The sequence below is a fragment of the Erpetoichthys calabaricus genome, chromosome 1 (genome assembly GCF_900747795.2).
Source record: "Erpetoichthys calabaricus chromosome 1, fErpCal1.3, whole genome shotgun sequence".
Lineage (NCBI taxonomy): Eukaryota > Metazoa > Chordata > Cladistia > Polypteriformes > Polypteridae > Erpetoichthys > Erpetoichthys calabaricus.
In genome coordinates, this window is record NC_041394.2 from 216,123,686 (window position 1) to 216,148,232 (window position 24,547).

General features: G+C 36.4%; 1 protein-coding gene across 4 annotated transcripts in view; it reads left to right on the top strand.

Moving 5' to 3' along the window:
• The window catches only part of LOC114659349 (protein PHTF2-like), a 198,821-nt gene that overhangs the window by 36,704 nt on the left and 137,570 nt on the right, over positions 1 to 24,547 (top strand). The window contains exon 1 of one of the 4 annotated variants that reach the window (XM_051923725.1): positions 9,050 to 9,068. The exons of the other annotated variants lie outside the window; for them this stretch is intronic. The gene's annotated coding sequence lies outside the window, so the exon portion shown is untranslated. Of the gene's footprint in view, positions 1 to 9,049; positions 9,069 to 24,547 lie in introns of those variants that run through there. 4 annotated transcript variants of the gene reach the window in all.

Consider the following 24,547-nt stretch of genomic DNA (forward strand, 5'->3'; position numbering starts at 1 on the left):
GGAACGCAACCCCCGCGATGGAGGAGGGATTACTGTATTCATTATACAAATTATCTGAGTCTGTACAGATTTACTAGTGACCCATGTGTGCTTTCTTTTGCCAGAAAGGACTTTTTGTTTCATGCTACTTTTCCTGCTCAACACTAAGTACTCTTTGTATGTTTACACTGTGCATGTAAAAAGTATTTAATATTATTGACTGTAGAGGATTAACTAATGCAAATTTTATATGTTTTTGGTCTGACTGTTGTTTCCATCCTGATTTCCACAGAGCACAATCATGCTCCGATTTTTCTCTCACCCATGTAGCACTTTTGTTGCTTGAGGGTATGGCAGTTTAATTCTTTTTTCAGAAAGTTATCTTTTACCTTCATTAATATTGTATTATGGATTGTATCGAGTTACACATAATGAAGCAATGCAGACATGCATGTTTCTTTAAATGACTGTGTTGCAGGCAAGAGTTAATTGTGTGTAGCCTGTACAGCATCACTTCCATCACTTAAAATTCTTTCACATACTTGTCAATTTTCATTTTATTACAGATATAAAAATACTGCCTCCATAAAGACTTCTAAAAATCTGCATACAGCATAAGCCCGAGAAGCCATGCTTGCAGTGCAGTTTAAAATCAATCAAACTAATTCTAGCTGGTGTTAATAATTCATTGGTTTGGGGCATTTTACCTTCGATGGGGATAGGAAATCTTTAAAAAATGGCACAGCAGTTCATTACTGAGAAGAGTAATAGTTTATTGACTTTGAAGGTCTTTTTTATTCATAAGTTATTTCATCCATCCAAAACTGAACAGCATCAGGTCTAAGGCAGGAGCTAACCCAGAAGGGAGTGCTAATCCATTGCAAAGCAAAATCACACAGCTACATTCACTTACACTGAGACACATTATACTTATTAATCCGCAAGTCTTTGGGATGTAGGACAAAAACTGTAGAGCTAGGTTGGAAGAGCTGTTGAATATGTACATATGGGAAAAATATGCAAACTCTGCTCTGACAGAGACTGGCTCAGGATTTGAACTCGGGACACTGGAATTGTGAGGAAGTCGCACTAACTGTTGTTGGTCCTCTGTAGTTTTAGTACAGACAAGTTGCACTTTCACTGCTTATTTTATCTTATTTCTTTCTTGGTGTCGCATTTTTTTTAAACAATCTTGACACCTATACTGTCGCATACTGTGTGTGTGGGTGTGTGTGTATGTATATATGTGTGTGTGGGTGTATATATATAAAAAGCCTTGCAAAGTTAACACATTAACTTATGCAATTAATGTGGCCTGTTTAATGCATTAAACAATATTGTTGCATCCAGGGCCGGCAATGAGGCAAATGCCTCCTGACAGTGCTTTGGTCAGGACAGCATTTTCATGTATTTTTAAATTTTTTTTACATTATTACGAAACAAAAATAGGTTAAATATGTACCTAAAGAATTACTTTCACATCCAGGTTTAAACTTTTGTATTACGCAGTTCAGCACCTACCACTGATGTTCATTTTCTTAATTTATACATATTGACATATGTGAAGAGGAGTGGGAGGAAGGAGCTTGGATAGGTGCAGTCCTGGTGAAGTGCTAGAGAAAAGTTTTTTGTTTTTTTTTTTTTTTCTGTTTTATGTTTATATAAGAAGATTCGAATCATTGTCATAAGTGCTAAAAAAAAGTATCTTTGAGGGGCACTAAAACCAAAATAAGTATCTAGTACCTCAGTATTTAACTTGCCACTATGCCAGGTAACTTCCAGTGCTGACTGTACTTATACAACGACAAAATTCAGCGAAATAGAAGTGCAATGATTATCCCTACCCATTATTCCAGTATGCCAGTATGTTCACTAAATTATGAAAAGGATGCAACATAACCATTCAAGTAATGCACACTGTCAGTTTTTAAGTGAGGTTGCAGCTGCGGAGATCTTTTTAGCATACCAGGAGCAACAATGTAGGTTGAGCAGTGTTTTCCAACTGCTTTTCTGTGGTGGAACAATTTTTGTAACCCAAAAAATCCCAAGGCACACTACAAATCTACCAACCATGAAAGCATTATATCTGTCTGAAGAGTCAGGACAGGGGGTGGAAAACAAAGCAGCTCAGAGATTGCCGTTTGTAGACATAGCACTTAGTGAGCAATTTGGATGCATTTTCCAGCTGCTTCGTCCCTTTGCCCACTCATACTGGGGGTCCTCTCTCTCCCTCACTCCACTGGACCGGGTTCAGAGGCAACTCGTATGCCCACTGTCCTTCGGCTCTGTAAGAGTCGTTGGCAAACACGCACCCAGGCAGATGGACCCGCAACACATCTCCTGGCTGCTAAAGTGTCCTCTAAGTGCTTTGTCTGCAAAACAGAGATCATGGAGCTGCTTTTATGTCAGCTTCTGCAAGTAGTCCAGTCCTCCTTAGACTGGTGTCAACCACTTGAGGAGCATGTCTCTCTCGGGTCTGGCCACAGGAGCACTGCACTGTTATTTCCATGGTGCACCAGTTGAAAAACACTTGTGTATAGTATATTTATCAAGATGTTTAACGATTGAGGATAGTATTTGCAGGGTTTTAGCACAAGTTTTAATGTATTCCCATTTAAGGGATTTGTTTATTATTTCAATTAAATCAGTATTCAGCAGTGAATTCAAAGTCTACAGTTGTTTTGATCATTTAATTTTTACTTTGACACATCTGTGTCTCATATGCTGTGCCAATTTAATAATTAATACATCGGCCTGGCTTTCTTATTGCCCTCTTTTCAACTTGCGTTTTAGGAAGGCATTCAAATTCAGGTTGTACATGTTCAAGTAGTGTTTTGTTAAAAGTTCAGGATCAAGGTCATTGTTTAAGATTAAACTTGTGTTGATTCTACATTCATTTTGAGATTCAGTGTGTATTTACTTCATGACTTATGTATTAATTTTATAATTGTATGTTTTAAGATGTTGTGTATGTTGTTTGATGCAATTAACCACAATTAATTATATATAAAAATATCTTTTCACACCAGCTCACACAATACTACTCTTTGCTGCCATGTTATAAAGAAGCATATTTTCAATTGCTGTCCGACTTTAATTGCCAGGAACTCTTTTTTTTTTTTTTTTCTGCAATTGTGTTCAGGTTTGGAGACAACCATTCCAACTGCTTGCCTTCTTATTATTATTATAAGTGATGCCTGCATTGTTGTAAAAAAAGTTAGTAGAATTTGATCTGTTATGGAAAATAAAACTTGATTTTTTTGTTGTTCTTAGGTATTTAGTTGTAGAACTTTTGTAAGAAACAGAAAACTGGGGTTGTTTTATGACAATCAAATTTTTATATAAGCAGTATAATTTCCCAGGAGGTAATGTTTGCAGATGGTTTTTATTTTCTCCTGATTCATTATTAGCTTTTACTTGTAATTTTGAGGAATTTTAGCACATATTTTCTAAATGTTTGGTATCACTAATTTTCAAGTGTATTGCTCTCTTTTTGTTTTGACTAATATTCTTGTATTTTCTGTAAAAAGCTTTGATGACATGCTGTGTGAAAGGTACATTATTTCAATCTAAATATTTTCCTGTTAAGCACACTTCCACTTGAGTCCAGTTAAAAGCTGTCAGGAATAGTGGTGCAGTGGTATTATTGAATGGTGATGAATTGCAGCAGCCTTGGTAGAGTAACCTGAGAATGCGTGCAACACCTTTCTTTGAGGACCGAAGATCCAAACATTACTACTAATAAAGAAAAAAAAACAATAGTATTATAGCCCTAACATACTCCTCTTCTAAGAGTTTTACATTATCTAACCTATGGAGTGCCTGCTGCAGTTATTCATAAAGCCATACTTTCTGCTTCAACTTTTTGCCCTTTCTACCCTTTGTGCTTGCTCTCTGGCATCTCTTCCTCCTACCAGTTATACTTGAATAATATCTGCTGTATGACCAGAAGGGGATTTTAAGCCTTGGCTGGAAACATCTTCTAGCGGCAGCCAATAGATTGCTGGGGTCAACAAAGAAGTAAGAAACTCTTGGAGCTGCACTCTTAGTAGCTTCAGGTGTCTCTGTAATTCTGAACCTCTTGAAGAGTTCAAGCCATGCTCAGGGCAGCTATTCAGGGGCATGCCCTGCATTAGGTTAAAATGCTTGCAGTTGCAGCGCCAACCCAAGCCTTGTTCACAAAAATATGTGAAGTATGTACAAGATGCATCTTTTTTAATTCCAAATTTGAACTGACTTTGGTTTACTGCATTTTAAAAAGGATACCTCTACAGGCAGACAACAACAATTTCAGTTGAATACAAAGTTCAATCATTTGTGCCACCACAGACACTGAGGAGAGAAAGAAAATGGAATTAATTTAGTAATATGTTTATCAAACCCACTAAACCGTTGTCTAAGAAAACAAATTGAACTCCCCAAGGGGGTCACTTTTAGAGAGATAACATTGACAGATAAATAAGTAATGCAAATTGTATCATTTTGTAACAAAAAAAAATAGAGATTTTAATGGAATTACAGTAAAAGCATACCTAGAAAAAAGACCTGCATATGAATTTTTATTTCATGCATTTAGTGGACCTTGCTGTCACCTTGTTTGCTTGCCACAGATATTCACTACCAGTCAAACGTTTTAGAACACTCCAGTTTGTCCAGTTTTTATTGAAATATTTATGCAGGTCAACCTCAATGAATAACCTGAAATGGTGCAGAGATAAGCAGTAAGATGACAGAGGTTTAAAAAAAGTTCTGGTTTCCTGTATATGCATACAAGTATACTAAATATATAACTTTATAACTATATAAATACAGTACTCTAATTTTTATCACAACATTCAAAGCTTAAAACTACATCATACCAATATCTTGTTTGGGCACATTGCATAGTTTAATAGAATGTCATTCAAAAACATGTATTTTAAGTATAGTACTATATAACTGTTCAGCAGTATTCACAGGAATGTGGGGCTTGGAGAGAGCGCATCTTAATATCGCGCACTCACACAAGCTCCCTCGTATTTTGTTGGGAAAGAGTCTTGGCATCTTTGCAAGCCAAGGGGTGCTGGCTTGCAGCTGAGGAGTGGCACGTTGGTAGTGGTGCCACCGAGCAAATCCCCAGACTGTTACAATTGTTATTTTTGAATATGCCACTTTGTTATAAACATATTTAATAAATAAAAATGTCATCTGTCCATCTCCTCTTTCTCTCTGTTTAATGAAATAAACAACAATTAAAATGCTTCACTTTTCGAAGCGGTTAACTTTGTTCTCTAATGTACCTGAATACTCAAAGCATGAATTTTCTAACTTGTTATATTAAGAATGGAGTCAGAGCACTATTGTTTACTTTGCAATGTAAGTTTAATTATTGAAGGGGAGAAGGAGGTAATGTTGTTGCCTAAATGTCAGATTTATGTCTCGAAACAACTCGCCACTACCTTTGGGTAGACAGCATGCCATATTTAAGTACTCCCGTTGCTAACATCTCACAACTTCTCATTTACTGGAGCTGTTACCTTAATTGGATTGCAATGTGTGAATATTTACAGAATTGCTTCTGCTTTGTCAATCTGATTCCAAGTCATGCATTGCACTGTGTGAGTATCACAAGCTGGGCATCACTTTCGTGGCTAGACAATGGAAAGAATGCCAAAATAAGAACAGATGTACTATAAAAAGTAAGCAAATTAACACCATAGACAACACAGTTGCGGTATGCCTCTGTTGAAAATTTTCAGCAATTTAATAAATCAGTTTCATTTTCTTCAAGACTAGACTCCCTTGTCCTTTACGCTCATCCTTGGCCAACCTTGGAGCTGACACGTGTGGATTTTTGGACCAACCCACTAAAGTATTCGTGTTTAGTTTAAAAAATAAATAAATAACTAAAGCAAGTTCCATTATTATGTATCTGTTCTCACTAAAGGTCAGTGTTAATTTTGACTTTGTACTGTAATCGCTATAATTTCTTCTTCTTAAAAATCTAATCCAAGCTAACTGATGTTGTTAGTGTAAGTCTCACTTGCTTATAGATTATGGGCACTCTCCTTGAAGCTTTAATTAATAAAAGGAAACCCATCCAGCTACCATAATTGACCTGTTTATATCATTTAAGCTTTCATTTTAGTTACTAAAATACTTTTTTTAACAAAGTATCTCAGTATGGTGTAAATTCTGTCCTCTTGAAGTGAAAAGTTAAGACACTGATATGGTGGGCAACTGAGCCCTTTTCTTTGTAAAATCTGTCTATTATATAATAAAATTCTGAAGTCTGTGTATGTGTCCGGTCTCTCTGAGTAAACCGGTTGGTCAGTTTAGCTTTGGTAGCACAAGGAAGTGTGAGCGTGAGACACATGAGGAGGAGTAAAGGTGCAGGAGTTGCACTGAGAGTTGCCTTCAAAGACAAAACGTGTACATGGGGATAGGAGGTGAGCAAGGCATCTTCAAATGAGTTTGAGGAGCAGGCTTTGCAGGAGCACCAGTCAAGAGAGTCTCAGACACATGAGGATAAAGAGGAAAGGCACTCAGGGTACATGTAGAACAAATATATCAAATATTTTAAATATTTTGTATTACCTTTCTTTGACAGGGAATATAGCTAGTATCTAGATAAAATAATGGAAAATAGTCTAAGAAAACGGCACAGTTGGGCTTTAATGAAAGCATCTTCACATCACAATGCACACAGAATCCAGTGAAAACTGTTTAGAATATCCACATAACTTAACACACAAGTCTAAGGGATATGAGTGGAAAACTAGAGAATCCAGAGATATACTCTTAACTGCAGGCAGCAACTGGGTGAGAAATTGGTAATGAGTATATCTGGGTCTATGTGGGAGCAACTCTAACCACTATGCCAACTCACTGCCCATATGCACTCAGCTTATTTGCAATTTATTTGCTTTGCAATGAATTAAAATGTCAACATAAACATACATTTTATTTTAATAATGATATTATTTCTTCCTGTAATTATCAATATATAGTTTACTTACTTTTGCCTGTGTCTGCATTTCTCTCCCTTATATACAGTATTTATCATTTAAAATAGATTGTGTCATTAACATTTTTTAATGAAATCTATACAATTAATGTTACATGAGGATTAATAAAATTAGAAAGTGAAAGATGTTACTCCTTCCTTCATGAAAGCATTTTTGTAAACCTCTGCGAGCAGACTTTAACAAGAACTAACATTTATATGTATAAACGCAAATCTTTTTTTTGTTTTTTCTTTTTTTCTTCTTTTCCACGCAACATTGTTGGGTCACTGAAAATGAAGTCCTGGCCCATCAACTCCAAAGTCCAAACCTTAGGTAATGAGAACAGTGTGCCAGCTAAGAACAAAAGAAATACTAGACAAGGAGTAAGGGTGCTGTTTTCAAAACACAGACTGAAAGAATGAAGGGTCTTTGGTAGTTGTAGTATGACAGTCGTACACCTGGATAAGCAACTACAGCTCATACACATGAAACCGCTTGCCAAAGTCACCTTCTTCACATATCTTTAGGTAGACATTTGAACAAGGTGCTGTGACATGGTCAAAACAAGCCAGTTGCCATGGTGGCTTTGTCCATTAATACTTAAAACATACACATTTCATTGGGCTTTTGCCTATTCTTTTGATTAGTATTTTACTAGTATTTACAGAAAAGAAAATTTTACTCTGTTTAAAATTTTGCTTTGTTTTATTTTTAGAAAACTCTTTAAAAAATAATTAACATATGTCGGTGATATATCATTCATGTTTTCAACCATTTTAAGAAAATATAGTTACTTATTTCCTGCTTAAGTCATTTTAAAGATTGTCTAGTGGAACACAAGTTAACCCTAATAAATTGCATGGCTTACAAACGTCCAGCAAATACCAAATATAACAAATGTTTTTTTCTCCTCTTTCATAGTTTTTAGTTTTTGGTTTGTTATTTATACTGAATAGGATCGTTCTTGTTTTATAAAATGCCGACTTCCTGATTAGCAAACCAAATTATATTTCAGTTATTTGCAGAGTATGTCCTAGAAATGGTGTGTTAATTCATCTGGCCTGTTTTTGGTGGTTTACTAAAACTCACTTGGCTCCATTTTTTTTTTCTTCATTATGTACTTGAAAGGCTTTAGTGCTTGTTACTGCTACTGATATTAAAGAAAATATAGTAAGACTGCAGCATTGCTTTTGTCGTAATGCGATTAATCTGACACAGTGCTAAGAACAGGATTATACAATTAGTTTCTCAAATCAATTATTGGAAATTATCCCTAGATAAGAATCTATTCTTCCTCAAGCTTAGTAAGGTAAAGTTTAATTCCACTAGCAAGTTTACATGGCATACATCTGTCTTTGATTAAGACGACCTATAATTGTTAAAGGTAAGTATTATTTTGTCAAGTTGAAATGTAAAAAAAATTGTGAGTTAGTTTGAACCAGCAAAAATTAAGTTTACTGAACCAGTGTTTTAAACCATGCTAACAATACGTCGGATTGCCCTTTGACTGGATTTTTGTTTATTACAGAATCGCTTTAAGAACTCCCTCACTACCCATTATAGTTGTGACTTGCCATTCCTCAGTACCTCTATCAACATTTACTTAACTGGGAGTCTGCTGAATTCATCTCACGTTGGTCTTCTCAATAGTATTGGCTTTCATTTACAGCTGACATTTTGTAAGCAGCTCCCTGCCCTCTTGTACTATTGAATCCATATTCTGCTAGGATTTTTAGGCGTATTTTTGAGATGTTTGCTTTATGCATTTTATATTCAGAATTTTAATTAAGCAGTAAACACCGAAAGCTTGCATATAAATCAGCAGCCAAAATGAGAACTGCAGTTTTGTACTGTCTGTGTTTTATTGACATTACTAATGTATGTAAACATCAATGTACCAGAAGGAAATGCAGTGGCAATTTGTCTGTGTCTTTATTTTAGTGGCTTTATAAAGTAGCATGATGACATTTTTAAATCATTAAATATTTTCAGAGGAGGAAATGTCCAGTGAAGATTTATTTTACAGTATGTCCAGTGCTATTCTTTAGCAAGAGTTCACAGCTATTTGTGTGCATTAGGGCAGATTTCTTGGTAAATGGATAGGTTAGTCAATTATATTTTCTTATGTATTGGCTCTGATCTTTGTTTTTTAAAATATTTGTCTCTTCTGAACCTTAACAGCATGTTCTCCCTAGCTAGCAGCACTGATGCTAGCTTGCTTGTTTGTTTGTTACTGTGAGTATGTGTGATTCTTGGTTTTTGATTTGAAGTTAAAGGACAAGCTATCAGGAGGCTGATGATTGCTGATTAATAGAAAAAGCACATTTCATTATACAAGTAGTCCTTTTGAGCTTTCTTTTTCTGTTCAATATGTCAAAAGATTTTCATAGTGTTAATTGGAGTGAAATAAGTTTATTAGTGTTATGTTTGAAATGAAACAACTTACTTGTCTTTGTATGCTATGTTGATTTATGTATACGAGTCTATGCCTTGCCTTCAGGCTGTAATTTAGCATATTGTGTGTGTTTGTGAAAATCCCCATTATATATGGCTCCGGCAAAATGAGTGTGTGCTTCCACAATAATCCTTTTAACAGCACGAATGTGGATTAGATAGAATATTACTGGTGAAACACTTTTGCATGCTTGTCTGTATACATACTATAGAAGTTTTACACTGCTAATGCAAACTTTTCACATTCACAGTACTACTGTACTACTGTAGTAGGGTGGATTGATCATTCTTTTGAATCAGCTGCTAATGTATGCCGTTGTTAAGTCTGGGAGTCCCAAAGTATGTAAGTCCCAAAGGCACTTCCAAAAATGTCCAGTAGAAGGGGGAAATCCCATCAAAAGCCCTGACTAGATACAAAAATGGCCATGTAGAATCTTTATAAAATAAAAGATTATCAAAAACAAAATGCCTGTAAGTACATGACGCTCTGTAAAAATCCAAAGAATCAAACTGGCAAAAGCACAGCAAAACCACACACGTAATATTCACCTGTTCCCTAGCACATTCAAAATGAATGGTCAGGAACTGTGGAAGACCCTCCAGATTTTTAAGGCAGATGGCATTTCCTGGTGGTGATTGGCAGGTGGCTGTGCCTCTTGGGAGACCACCCACAAAACACATAGAGCGTACCACAGGCATAGAAAGTAAAGCAGACAATAACCAAAAGTAACATTAAAATATCTGAACAACTCAAAACTGAACAAAAAAAAAAAAACATAAAACGAGACCTTGAACCCCTAGCCAGTGGAGGAACTCGGGTCAAAATATAGCAGCTTTGGGTCCGCTGCCATTGTAGTCTGGTTTGCTCATTTGTATATAGTTAAAGTGCACTGCACTTCTGCCAAATTCATCAACACTGAAAAAAAATTATACATCATACATTTTGTCACCACTCGTGTTTGTTGTTTTCACTGACAAAATGGCCATGAAATTTGTTCACTGATCTCACCATTCCATTCCACGCTTGCCAACCTTGGACTTGTTATAGAAAGGTGTGGTGGTCATTCACAGGATTGTTTCCAGTTTTGGGTAGCCGCTACCTTTGTACTCTGTTTTGTCCATGTGCTCTACTCAGGCGCAACTATGTAAGTTGTCAGAAGTTTTCTGAATTGTTCCTCTTACTGTTGTACTTTTAAGCTTCTCCTTTATGTACTATAAAAAGTTTTAATAATAATGCTTCATCTTTATGCAGATGTTATTTCAAAAAAGAAGTTTACGTTAATTTAAATACAGCAGCAAACAATAGTACAATTAATGTGGTTAAACGCAGCTTTTGCATTGTGACACCATAGAGGAAAAAGCAACACACTGTATATTATAAAGGTGAAGGATTAACACAGTAACTTTTCACTTCAAAAATCCTTTCTTAGGATTTTTTTTCACATCCATGACCTGGTATGTAACAGCTGTCAACTCTTCCTATTATTCTGTCACCTTACTACTCAAACCATTCGTCATTCAGTGCGAGTACAGTACAAAAGTCTGACTACAAATCCTAAACTGTGGTGCTTTTTCTTTCAGATTATAGTATTTTAGCCTCACATTTCAGGTGTTTAAATTATAAAGGGGATTGCCAATTTGATTTTACAATTCGCCTGGTTACTTAAAAGTTTTTTGGCAGTTCAGTATAGTGAAATTTATGATTTTTTTGCTTGCCTGCTTTGCTAACCGTTTTCTAGTAGCATGGCATGCAGTTATTGCAGATTTACAGTTAACCAATTGACTCTTGCTTATCTTGTGTTTTAAAATAGTTCTACTGATAACAAGGATAGCCAGAGTTTATCAAAGATAAAGTGAATGTTTGTATTGATCTAGCTTTGTATCTCTAGAGGTGCTATCAGATTATACCACTTCCATTGACAGAAATGTTTACTGTGTTCTGGAGGTTAGTTAAAGAAGCTGTATATTGCTGATTCAGATTACTGGATATGTTTACTGGACACTTAACTATTGATAAGTAATTCAGGCAAATATTTTATTATTAAATGAGAGTCGGCTATTCTTGCATTGTCAGATTCTATTACATCTCTGCCTATAGATTATGCTACAGTATGTTTTGCTAATTTTTCTCAACTTGCATTCTTAATTTTCTTCATGTAATTGTAATTGAATTATGTATTTATACTGGTAATCATTTTGTTAAATTCCACTTTTAAAGAAAGGGTATTAATTTTTGTAAAGCTAGCAAAGCACAGTTTTTCAATAATAGCAACCAAATCAGATTAATAATAATTGTAATTGTTTCAACAGTCCCAATCAGTGCTAGAACAGATTTATAAAGCCGCCATTGAATGCATCTTCACTTTCTCGATAACAGTCTAGTATGGCAAATAATCTGCTCACTCCAAATATAAACTGCAGCGTTTTATTCAGACAGCAGTAAAGGTTGTAGGATTGAAACTGGAGTTCTTTGAGGTCCTCTTTACATCCCGGATCAGGAAACTTGCCGGAAATATAAGCAACAACCACACTCACCTGGGCTACCATCTCTTTCAGTTACTACCATTGAGGAAACATAACCAGTCATTGAAGGCAAGAACAACTAGACATAGAAACAGTTTATTTCCTACTGGTTAAACACAGTTTCTGATTCTTCTGTCTCTTCCTGATTTCTGTTCTCCTAGAAGGGGACTGAGTTGCCTCGAAAGCTTGCATATTGTAATCTTTTTAGTTAGCCAATAAAAGGTATCATTTTGCTTGACTTTTCACTACATTCATAATGGCTAACACGGTACAACACCCTAGTACTAAATTGAATATAAATTTTTTATTTTATATTGGACTTGCCTAATATATTACTGGGCTGGAGTGCAATTCTACTGTACTATATTGTTTTATATATCTGTGTTTATTGTATATAATGTTATGATGGTGTCATGTATTGTATATTGTGTTTAATTCTATGTTACAGTATGTGTATGATTACAGCACAGAAATTCCTAACTATGTTGCCTGCCAATAAAGTTCAAAGTTCAGTTTAATATGTACTGTTATCTCATAGAAGCGTGAAGTTGTGTCAGAACAGTAGTTTTCCCCAAGCAGAAGAGCTGCTTTGAAAGCCTATTAAACAGGTGTCTTATCAAATAAATCCATCCATTATCCAACCTGCTATATCCTAACACAGGGTCACAGGGGTCTGCTGGAATCAAATAAATCATCCAAAGCAATGATACTGGAATAGTTGCCATTATATTAAACAGTCAAGTGCCAGGTTTAATTTGTTGAATTAACAATCCATACTTTGTCCTTTTTCAATATTGAGAGCTATACATTTTAAATTTGAAGGAACAACACTGGATACTAAAATAGACTCCAGAGTATTGGCAAGAAAACAACAGCATGCTTGTCTGTATCCAGACATAACCCTCCCTTATGGCAGTCACTCCAACTATGTCAGTTCCTTAATCTGTGTCGCTCGAGTATTATTTTTTCCATCTGTTTAGTTGTGCCAGATTTTCCCTTAGACTGAATTGCAGACAACATGCAGGACATGCCCTCAGAAATGATGGTGTTTATTAAGCTGAAGCCTGTGTTTTATGCAGTGTCTTTTACATTAAAAGGAGTGTGTTTTTGTTTTGGATAGTCTACATAGGATTTTTGTCACGTTTCATATTTGAGGCAGAAGCTATATTTTCATGTCATAACTAAAATTATGTGACAGATGGAGTGATGCATTTTGGATCTTCCAAAATGAGCACTGGAGACAAAAGTCTTACACAAAAACGACAAATAGAGCTGCTCTATAAAATGATAACATTTTTAGTTAAACATTATGTGGTCATTAGAGCTAAGTATTTTTATGCAGTGTGTATGGTTGTGCAACTAAGGAGCAATGTATTCCTTATCTTAATAAAAATAATTAGATATTGACCATACATTGTGTATTCAAATTAAGCAAAATCAAAATTACACAACTATGAGAAATAGTTTGTTTTTTCTAAGTGAAGACTGGCACCATTTTAAACTTTGTTTTGCCTTTATATGCTATTGCTAGCAGGCATTTCAATACAGGTAGTTGTCGACTTATAACCACGATTGGTTCTGACAGACCAGTTGTAAGTTGATCTGGACGTAAGGCAGACTGGTATATGTACTCAAACCTGACCATGTATAGTACTGTATAGTAATTCCCTTAAGTCATATTGTTAGTTTTATATCCTTTTTATCATCAATTTTAGCACATTGTGTAGATTTTATAATATTTTTTTTTTTTGTAATATATATTTTTTTTTAATGTATTTTGTTACATTATTGCTGTTGCTCACATGGGTGCAAAATCTTGAACAGCTGCAAGTGTGTAAAGTCACCTATCATGAAATTCTGTTGCATATCCTAGTGTTTTATTCGCATTGTACAGAGCTAGTCTATGTCTTGAATTATTCTTCACCTCATACTGGAAGTCATGTCATTATGCCAAGCCTAGCAAACACTGTGTTATGTATCTGTATCACATAACGCTGAAGTAACTTTCAGCTTACTGGGATGACGGCAAGTCTTCATCTTCCACAGATCCTTCAATATTATGTTTCCTGTTCAAATGTTTGTGCATCTCCGTGGTGCTGTCATGCTGTGCAAGGTCAGACCCACACATTTTGCAACTTGCAACATTTTTTTCTGCGATCGAAGTGAAGTCTTAGGTTGCACTATCTTTTCTGACACTTGCCTACCATCTGCCTATTGTCAAATGCGTTCACAAGTAGTGATGCAAATGCATGGCACAGCATACTCAGCCTAATCACATAATCAACAGACCAATCTCACTTCTGAATTACGATCTTAAGATACTCTCTCAATCCTTCTAACTAGATCTTTGGAAAGTGCTTCTTTCGGTAATATCATAAGACCAAAACACATTTATTAAAGGTACTTAGCTTTCCATCTTCGATGCCTGTTTAATGTAATATATTAACCCATAAAGTGTAAAACCCCAGAGATCTTATTATCTTTGGATGCAGAAAAAGCATTCAATATGGTCGAGTGGGACTACCTATTCACTACATTGCACAAATTTGGGTTTGGCCTGAACATATGTGCATGGATCAAACTACTATATACTAGTCTAGAAGTATTAACATTACTTCAGACTACTTCAAAGTAGAACATGATAGTAGACAAGGGTGCCCCCTGTCACCACTGCTATTTGCAATCACCATTGAATCATTGGCTGTTTACTTTTCAAAGTGCATCTGAGACAAAGGGGATTATCAGAGAAGGACTTGAACAGAAAATATCACTATATGCATACAATATGGTACTATCAGACTCTCCAAATTATGTGTCTGCAATCCTACCAGCACTAGCAGAATTTCAAAAGATATCTGGGCAAAAAATTAATTTGAATAAAAATGTGCTTTTTTCACTGAACTCTCTAGAGCACACAACATTAGATTGGACACCTTCCCTTTTATCATTGCAGATCAGTTTAAATACCTAGGGGTAAGCATTACAAGAAAATATAAAGCAAAACAAAATTTTTCTGTCTGAATGAAAAACTTAAACAAGACGTGCATAGATGGACCGCTCTCCATCTCTCTGTAGCAGGGAGAATTAACACTGTGAAGATGAATATCCTTCCTAAGCTACTTTTACTGTTTCAAAGCATCCCCACGTACATTAACAAATCATTTTTAAGTAATTAGATTAAGGCATAACCTCATTTACAGTATATGGAATTCAAAACATCCACGCATCCAAAGGGTGACCCTACAACAACCTAAAGCAGAAGGTGGCATGGCTGTACTAACTTTCAGTTTTATTATTGGGTAGCAAATATACAAACTATAAAAACCTGGACATTGACACAAATAGATGAACATACACAGGCTTGGTCCACAACAGAAATTAAATCCTGCAGTAGTTTTATATTCCTTGCTTTGTACCCCAGTAAATACAAGTTATTATCAATATATTAACAATCCAATTGCCCTTCATTCACTCAAGATATGGAACCAATGTAGGAAGCACTTAAAGATAGAGAAGCTTTTATCTGTGGCTGCACTGCACGATAACTTCCTTTTTCCACCCTCTCAAACTAACACAGTTTTTAATGTTTGGAAAACAAATGGAGTTATATCATTTTAGAGATTTGTATATTGTGGGGAACAGGCCGGACATAGACAGGCGGACAGCGATGGTTCCAAAACCAGCACACGTTTATTCATTATATACAAGTGAAACACAGCACACAACCCATGTTCACCCCCAAAGTCCAGGCCTCACAATGCCTTTTCTCTCTTCAGGTCCACCTCCACTGCTTTCCTCTCCTCCGAGCTCCATCCTCTTCCACCCGACTCCAGCCCTCGAATGGAGGGAGGCGGCCCCTTTTAAAACCACCCGGACGTGCTCCAGGTGCCTCCCAATGAGTGGCTACCGGCACTCCCTGATGTGGCAGAAGTGCCGGCTGTGCACCTGGAAGCACTCCAGGTGTCCCTGGTCTTCTTCCCTAGCACTTCCAGGTGTGGCGGAAGTGCTGAGGGCCAGGGCTCCTCGGGCATCTGGGCGCCCCCTGGCAGTGACCACGGGCCCCTATAGGGTTGAGCTTCTAAGCTCTGTTCCCGTGGTCCCCAAAGCCACCAGGGCGGTCGCCCCCTCGTGGTCTGGAGGAGGCGTAATCCCTCCTCCTCCGGTCCTTATGGGCGTCCCGGCTGGGTACCACCCCCAGCTGCTTGCCACAATATAGATAACGTCTTTGCATCTTACACACAATAACATTCCAAATTTAGCTTCCCATCAACACAATTTTTCCACTATTTCCCAAATTAGAAACTTTGCTAAACAAAACCTGCCCAATTTTCCTCACCTCCCACCTATTTCTATTCCAGGAGAAATATTGATCAGTCTTGAAGACTCAGACAGCATTTTCATAATATATCAAAACATTTTAAAGTTCCCTCCTTTCAAAGATCCCAGAGTAGAGTGGGAAAAGGATCCCTTACTCAACATTTCAGAAAAGAAGTCAAAAGCAGCCATACACAGAATTCACTCTAGCTCCATATGCACAAAGCATGCAATTATTCAACTTAAAATCTTTTATCAAGCACATCTGTCTTATTTAAAATTGTCCAAAATGTTTCCAGTGCAAGATCCAACCTGTGAACGCTGCAGTCCAGCTTCACTAGGCCACATGTTTTGGGCGTACACAAAATTAACATCATTCTGGATCAAAATCTTTAAATGCCTATCAGGGAGTCTTGGTGTCACAATCACTGCTAATCCATTAAGAGCTGTGTTTGGTGTACTTCCAGATGGGTTTAAAGTGGAGAAGGACAAACAAACTGTAATTGCCTTTACTGTAGTACTAGCAAGTAGATTTATCTTGCTCAAATGGAAAAATCGTAGCCTACCTCTTTTAAGTCAGTGAGTAACTGATGTTATATAGTATTTGAAATTGGAAAAAATCAAATTCTTACTTTATGGATCTGTTCAGAGCTTTTTAAAAACCTGGCAGTATCTAATCAATAACATTTTAGAATAAGCATTTATGTTGGGGAAAAAGATTCTCTTCCCTCTTTTCTACACTTAAAGTTTTACTCTGGCTGTTGGCTTTCCTCTCTTTCTTTTTGGTGGGAGTTGAATTGAATGTAGTCTTGTTAAGTTTGACTTGATTGTATGGAATGTTACTTGCTTTTAATAAAATAAAAAAGTTATCGATTATGACGATTAGTTGTTGCAGCCCTAGATTTCTATGAAGGTTTCATTTGATAATGTGAAACATAGCATATTTTACTGCCATCTTACTGCCAAGTATTTTAATTATATGTTTTTTTAATGAATATAATATAATACTTATTAGTACTGTGATACAAAGCAGGGCATCAATGAGCCCCAAACCCCAACACAAACACACTAAGAGTCCCGGGTTCAAGTAAAGGTGTGTTTATTACACCAAAATACACAATACCTCCACAAGTTAACAAAAGCACAGGTTTCTCTCGCCACAAACCAGTTCCCCTCCCCAGTTTCTCTCACCACCGCACTGCCCTCCTCCAGTCAAGTGTTGCCTCTCTACTTCCCAGCTCTGACTCCCCTGGCCAAGTCCTTTTTATTAAAGACCCAGGAGTACATCCGATGTCGGGGCCACTGCCCAGTGGCAGCACTTCTGGATCAATTGAAAGTCCATCTCAGCAGGGGAGCTTGTCTGCCTGCAGCACCCAGTGACCCCAGCAAGGCTGCTCTACTGGACTACATCTCCCGACATGACCTGCTGACTTCCCACTGGGTACTGATATCCGGGACCGCTGCCATCTAGCATGGTGTGGGAGTAAAAAGCCCCCAGCTACGTCTTTCCTTTCCAGTGGGCTGTCCATCCGTCCCTTTTGGTCTTTCCTTCCGGGTCTCATCCCCTTCTCCTCCCTGGCCGGGATGCCTGTCTGCTTGTTAGGAGCTTCCTGCCTGGGTAAGGAACCATCCCCTCTTCTGGCCGGGATGCCCGTCCAGCCCATGTGACATCTACAGTATATATTATCTTTTTATTAGATTACTTATAATAGTAAATATTAAGTAGTCATTGGTATTGATAGATGGAGTGAATGAAATCACAGGACAGCATTTCACGAGTTGCATTCACCCATGACACTCTCAGGTGACTCTGTGTGGTAGACGCTTGCAGTCATACAGATGTAATGATCATACTGTTGAGCTTAATTACTTGTTTATGGCCATAGTTCTAAATGATGGATAGAACTTTGTGCATTTGTGCTAATGACTGATAGTTTTTTATTTATAGAGAAAAAATAGTTTAGCGATGACTTAATCAGGGTCTATGAGGCTACCATAGCTGTACTATATTACTTTATTTACTTACCTCTTTCTTGATTATAGAGAGATTTCTGTCAAACCTATTAACATTTCATGGTTTGCTGTCTGTTTGAATTGCTAAAACCAATTTTCTAAGAATCTGACTTCACAAAAGAATTTAGTATGTCTGGTGTTACTGCTAACTAAGCTCATTCTGTTTGAACAGCTAAGCAAAATGTTGGTAAATTATGTTAAATGTGTATGGGTGCTTACTGTTAAATATGCGTTAGAGGATCTTCTGAGTCTGAGTTGTTTCCATAGGAACTATAAATGAACTGCTTTATGAAAGCTTAGAAAGTTAAAAAAAGAAAAAGGAGAACATAAAAAACACAAATGTTCAAAGTTTGCTGTATTGCACTTTTGTGTGTGGATTTAAAAAAATCTAAATTAATAAATAACTTAGAAAATAAAATGCACAGTTAAACATGATGTGCAGTTACAGTATATGTTGGGAACTTAGTGATGAATATTTTGAGGACAATGAGCACTGAGATAGCGATCCCTGGTGTTGAGACTGTACATACCATACAAGTATTTCAACTGATGAGTAGAAGTGTTTGTGCTGTGTAGAAAATGTGTAATTTTACATACTGATGGTATTTCAAATGTACATTTTGTCATAACATACTTGTATATTTAGAATGTTTTTACAAGTTTATTGAAGATGAACTAGGCCAGTTTTCATTTGTCATATCAAATATCCCACAGCTCAGAAGTATGTTGCTGGTGTTGATTTTACAAATGTGGTCAAAACAAAAACACAATCCATAAAAGTATGTGTGTTTATGTGCAATATTTGAATTGCTTGAAAAAAAGGGATTTTTCAAAGAAGTAATTTCCTTCTTTAAAGAGTTCACAATCAGAATATAATTAACGTTTATACATGTTTATTAAATACCTTAACACTGGAGTTTTGGGTAGTGTTTGTTTTTCTAAACACTAAAATACTACATATTTCCTAAATATTCAGCTGTCTGCATTATCAGGTTTACACATAGGAAGTAAAAATGTTAGGTTTGAATACACAACAGGAGATCTGAAAATCAAAAGTACCTGTTATGAGAAGGATTTAGAATTTGTAGTGGACTCAACACTTTCAACTGCCAGACAGTGTTCATAAGCCATTAAGAAGGCTAACAGAATGCTAGATTATATAACAACGATGTGTAGAGTACAAGTCCAGGTGTTTGAGGTTATGTTCAAGCTTTATAACACACTGGTGAGGACCTCATCTGGAGTACTGTGTGCTGTTTTGGTGTCCAGGCTACAAAAAGGATATAACAATGCTGGAAAAAGTCCAGAGCAGAGTGATTAGGCTGATCCCAGGGCTACAGGGCATGAATTACCAGCAAAGATCAAAAGAGCTGAGCCTTTTTCAGTTTAAGCAAAAGGATATTAAGAGGAGACATCATTAAAGTTTTTAAAATTATGAAGGGAATTAGTACAGTGGATCAAGACTGTTACTTTAAAATGAGTTCAATAAGAAGGATCCTATTTGTATTCAAGAATTGACAGAATTCTTTGTGGACTGGATTGAGAATGAGGCTGAAACGATTCCTTAGAAATTTTAAACATTCTATAGCATCTTGCAGTCTCTGCAAATTTTCCAGACAGCCATACAGTAGATTCATGCTGTAAACATGTCATTCAGCCTCATCCTAAAGGTGGCTGAGGTCTGCAGACTGTGCATGCTATTGGAATAAACTGAACCCACTGTTATGTTTATAGAGCTAACGCAAGTTAATGATGTGTTCCACTGACACAGAACATTATGTTGCCAAAATGCAATAGGTATTTTGCAACTCCAAGGTACACCTTATGAGGAGGGCTTAGGAATTGCAGTGAACTCTTCAGAGTACATCCAGAGAGCATATAGAAATTATGAAGAATGCCAACAAGATGTTGGATAATCTACCAGAATCTATAGAGTGAAGTTAAGGGAAATTATTGTTAAACTGAATAATGCACTGCAATACACACCAGGCATTGATAATCCTTTGCTTAGACAGTGTGTCCTGCACATTTGAGTGTTTAGTCAATAAACAAGTAAGTTGTAAAATAGTGGGGGTGCCTATATATAAGTTTTACAAATATGGTATAGCGTAATAAATCAACTGGTTCCTATAACAGAGTTTATGAGAAAGTATTGTAGCAGCCAGTATGCAGCTTTTTACTGCCTATGAGCCTTTCTCCAGCAGAACTGGTCTAGATGCCCAAGTTGCAGCAATGAAAAGGAATGTACCCTTTGACAACCTTTGGGAAGATTTGAGAAAGAGAGCATAGGCTTAGCAGGACTTGGTGCTTGTGGTAGTCTCTGTGATTGCTGATTACCATGCTACTGACAATATTAATTTTGGAAAGGGAAAATGTGAGACTAACTCTTATCTTTTTCCCAGTTCACGCTTGTTGTTTTGGAGGTATTTCCTGTGACCTGTCGTATTCTTAACTAACTAGAATTCTACAGAGCTGATCTATGGCAGGGTGATACTGAAACAAATTGGTTCACTGCCTGCAATTATTTTAATCTGCCCAATGAAATAGTCATTTTAGCACTGCATACTGAATCACTAACAAAACGTCTCAGTTCTCACTGGCCGTTTACCACACTAGGATCTACTAAACTAAACAAGCCATACTTTTCAGCATAGTCACCTTTTAACATTAATGCACTTGTTGTGATGTGATTTACTTTTTATTTTTTTTTTATTGTGATTTACTTCATATCAGCTATTCTTTACCTCTCAAACAAACGTTTTGTCTTGATTTGTGTATCCATTCTTCTGTAGCTATATTCATTAGCTGGAGGTTGTTGCTCAGGTTATGGTAGTTCCAACATCATGGATTCCAGGTGGTAGTTTCAGGATAGGGTGATTGTAGCTTCTTTTAAGAACAACAGTTTTGGAGAACAACAACTGCAGCCCATTTGGTGTGAACAGGCATTGTAATGAAGCCAAGGTTAAATGGTCCAGAGCTTTCTTCACATTTTTTTCTCTGATTGACTGCTACAGGCGCCAAAGCAAATTAGCTTAACGTTGACTGGTTTTTTGGGGTTTTCAAGGCATATAGTTAAATTAGACTGCATCGTCAACAACATAAAAAAATGTGCATTTGATCTTGCCAGTATTGTCTTGGACTTTAAATTTCTTAGTAATTTCATTATATCAGTTTTGTTGCTTGGACTCTGTGAAGTAGTGATGTCTCTAATTATCATTTCTAGATTACGGTATGTAACACTTCATATCTTGGATTCCTAGCATGCAGAGACCTTGCTAATTGTTTGTGTTGAACAGATTTAACTGTCTCATAACTGCTATATTGTCTGGCACCTCATGCAGTGCTGATATGTAACACTTTTTTGGTGACCAAGTTTTTATTGAAGTTTAACAAGATTATTTATGTTGTGTTTTCTGACTGTTTTCATAAATACCTTAATCAAAAATGTTTACTGACTGTTTACTGATTGTTCTGTCTTTTGGGACTTAGGTGTAATATATTGTGTTCAAAGAGTTTTGTGTACTAGAGACTTTCTCCCCAGCAGCAGTATGAACCTCGGAGAATGCAACCCATCTGTGCCCATGACTTACGGACCGAGTGGCTCCTTTTAAAGGGGGTTTGTGATCACTAAAAAATATCCCTGTGGAACCATAAATAAACTTTACATTTTAAAAACTCCACTTCAAATGGATGCATTCTCCAGGGGTTCTCAGGTTTTTGGGATTTCACCAGTTTGTGTAAGGGTTAGATATGTTTCTTAACTCATAACTTTTAACATGCTGGGTTTTTTGAAAATAATCCAGAAAGCTAACTTGTTTAGCAAATTTGTCTGACAGTATTATTAGCCTTTTAGAGAAGGAATAATAGGCCTTGAATCTTATAGTTGCTTCCATTTTGTTATCATTTATCTCACTCATATCGGCATTTTAGTATCTGCAGTTTCACATGCAGGTTGAATCAGAAAGTACTGTCCTGTACTGATTTGTGTTTGATTTTATTTCTTCTTGATTAACCTTGTTTTTTTGCTTTTCTAGCTAGCTGTATACATTAATAGCAAACTAATGTTCATGTTGCTAAATTCTATCTTGTACATAACTGATATAAAGTAAATGAAAAGATAGATAGATAGATAGATAGATAGATAGATAGATAGATAGATAGATAGATAGATAGATAGATAGATAGATAGATAGATAGATAGATAGATAGATAGATAGATAGATAGATAGATACTGTATTAATCCCAAGGGGAAATTCACATACTCCAGCAGCAGCATGTGCTCTGTACCATGACTAAGATACATTTATGTGAGGTCAGTTTAATATGTATACAGTATACTCATTTTTAGCAGGGCATCTCCTAGTCCAAACTTATTTATCCAACAAAAGTATAAGGTCATAGTACAAGCTTGTAACATGAAAAAACATCTTATTTTAAATTACTGAGGGTAAGTAAGCAAGTAAATGCTTTATTTCCATAACAACATCAGCTGTGTGGAATTTGATTTGGTGAAGACCATACAAAATTTTAATTTCAAAATTTCAGGCTCCAAGTGATATTATAGCAGTAGATATGATTTTGTCCCCATTCTGTTTTTGCAGTACGTGAACTGTTGTGAAAAACTGTAGTATAAAAGTTTATAACAGGAAAAATGATGCATTTATGCTTAACATACCACTCCTAAAACAAAACATACAGCCTGTCAAAATCATAATAGCTACAACTTTCCAGAATGTTCACTGTCACCTTCAAAAACTAAAAAAAAACACACTTCCTTTTGGGCATTCATCAAGTGACAGTATTTTGATTTTAAAAAGTTGTCTAGTGTGTGCATAGCCTGTCGAGGTTTTCATAATATGTAGGAGTCTTGAAGTTATTCTGCATAACCAAACAAATCTGAAGTAGTAAATACGGCTGCGTCATGCACATTTTCAGGTGTGCCAACACTAGTGTTTTGGATTCAACACTTGTCAACAAGCACCTGACAAATTATAGAAGGGCATCCATTATGGGGTTGTGTTAACCTTCAGTTTCGGGAAGAGGTAAACGTATTTTGTTTCATTAAGCGCACTTGTACATCTGTGGCACAAGGTGTCCAAACATTGTGGTATACAATCACCTGGTTTCTATAATGTTTGGTAACTTGATGTACCTGTACATTATTTTCATTAGAATGGGCATGCACACTGCATAAACATAGCAGTGGATTGTGGTGTTACTAACCCCAAACATCTCCCCCCACAGGTGTATATTGCCGCAAGTGGACAGTTTGTATAAAGCTATGGCAGTGCGCTTTCATGTTGGATCTGGTGGTTAATGGCTCACTAGTCATCTGGTACTATGTGACTACACAGAACCTCAAATGTTGCAGCTATAGTCTTACAGTAAAATGTTTTTCACCTACAATCTTCCAGAACTTCCTGATATGCATTCTTTTTCGTACATTTAGTTTACACCGCATTAAAAGGTTGGTTTCCTTCAGGTATATCATGAGTAATCACTTAATTTTGGGAAGATTGTCTTTAGATGCTATTAACTGCATAGTTAGGTGAGACATGAGAATAGTTAGAAATTGGCCAATATTAACCAGTTGTTTTTAAGACCTGTCCATTTAGTTTTTCTCACCCTGATCAGTAAGAAATGGAAAGTCAGGGAAGCCAAAGATAGATATTTTGTGAAATACGTGACTTTCAAAATGAAAACACATTATAAACCTTTTTTCTGTTTAAAAGTAACTTTAGCAACAACTTCTTGTTTTTTTTTCAGGAAATTAGGTCATTATGTAAATTATTGTAGTTGGTAAAATTTAGTTTGATTCAAATGAACTGCTGGCAGCAAAAATTACAAGCCATTATTTAAAGTATTTTCATTTTGTTGCTTAAAAAATGCACATTTTGCTAGTGGAAACATAGCAATTGATAACACTGTCACAAGCATCATTCCAGGATCCTTGACTGTGTTTGGGCACAGTGGATCACTACATAAAGGCATGTCTAATATATCTTTGGACTGCACATGTTATGTATCACATATCACGCATACTTTTTGTGGCAAGAAAGGATGAAGTAAATCTCCTAAAATCAACTGACTTTAGCATTGAGATGAAAGTGTACCGCTCCCCCACCCTGTTTAATGTAGGTGGCTTCCTGAAATGCCAAGACTAAGCTTTCAGGCCTCTAAGCTTCTTTTGGTGTGTGCCATGCACTCATGAGATTGTAGAGACCTTGGTAAGTAATTAATCTTTAAGTCATTACATACTGCATTTCAGTGCTGCTCC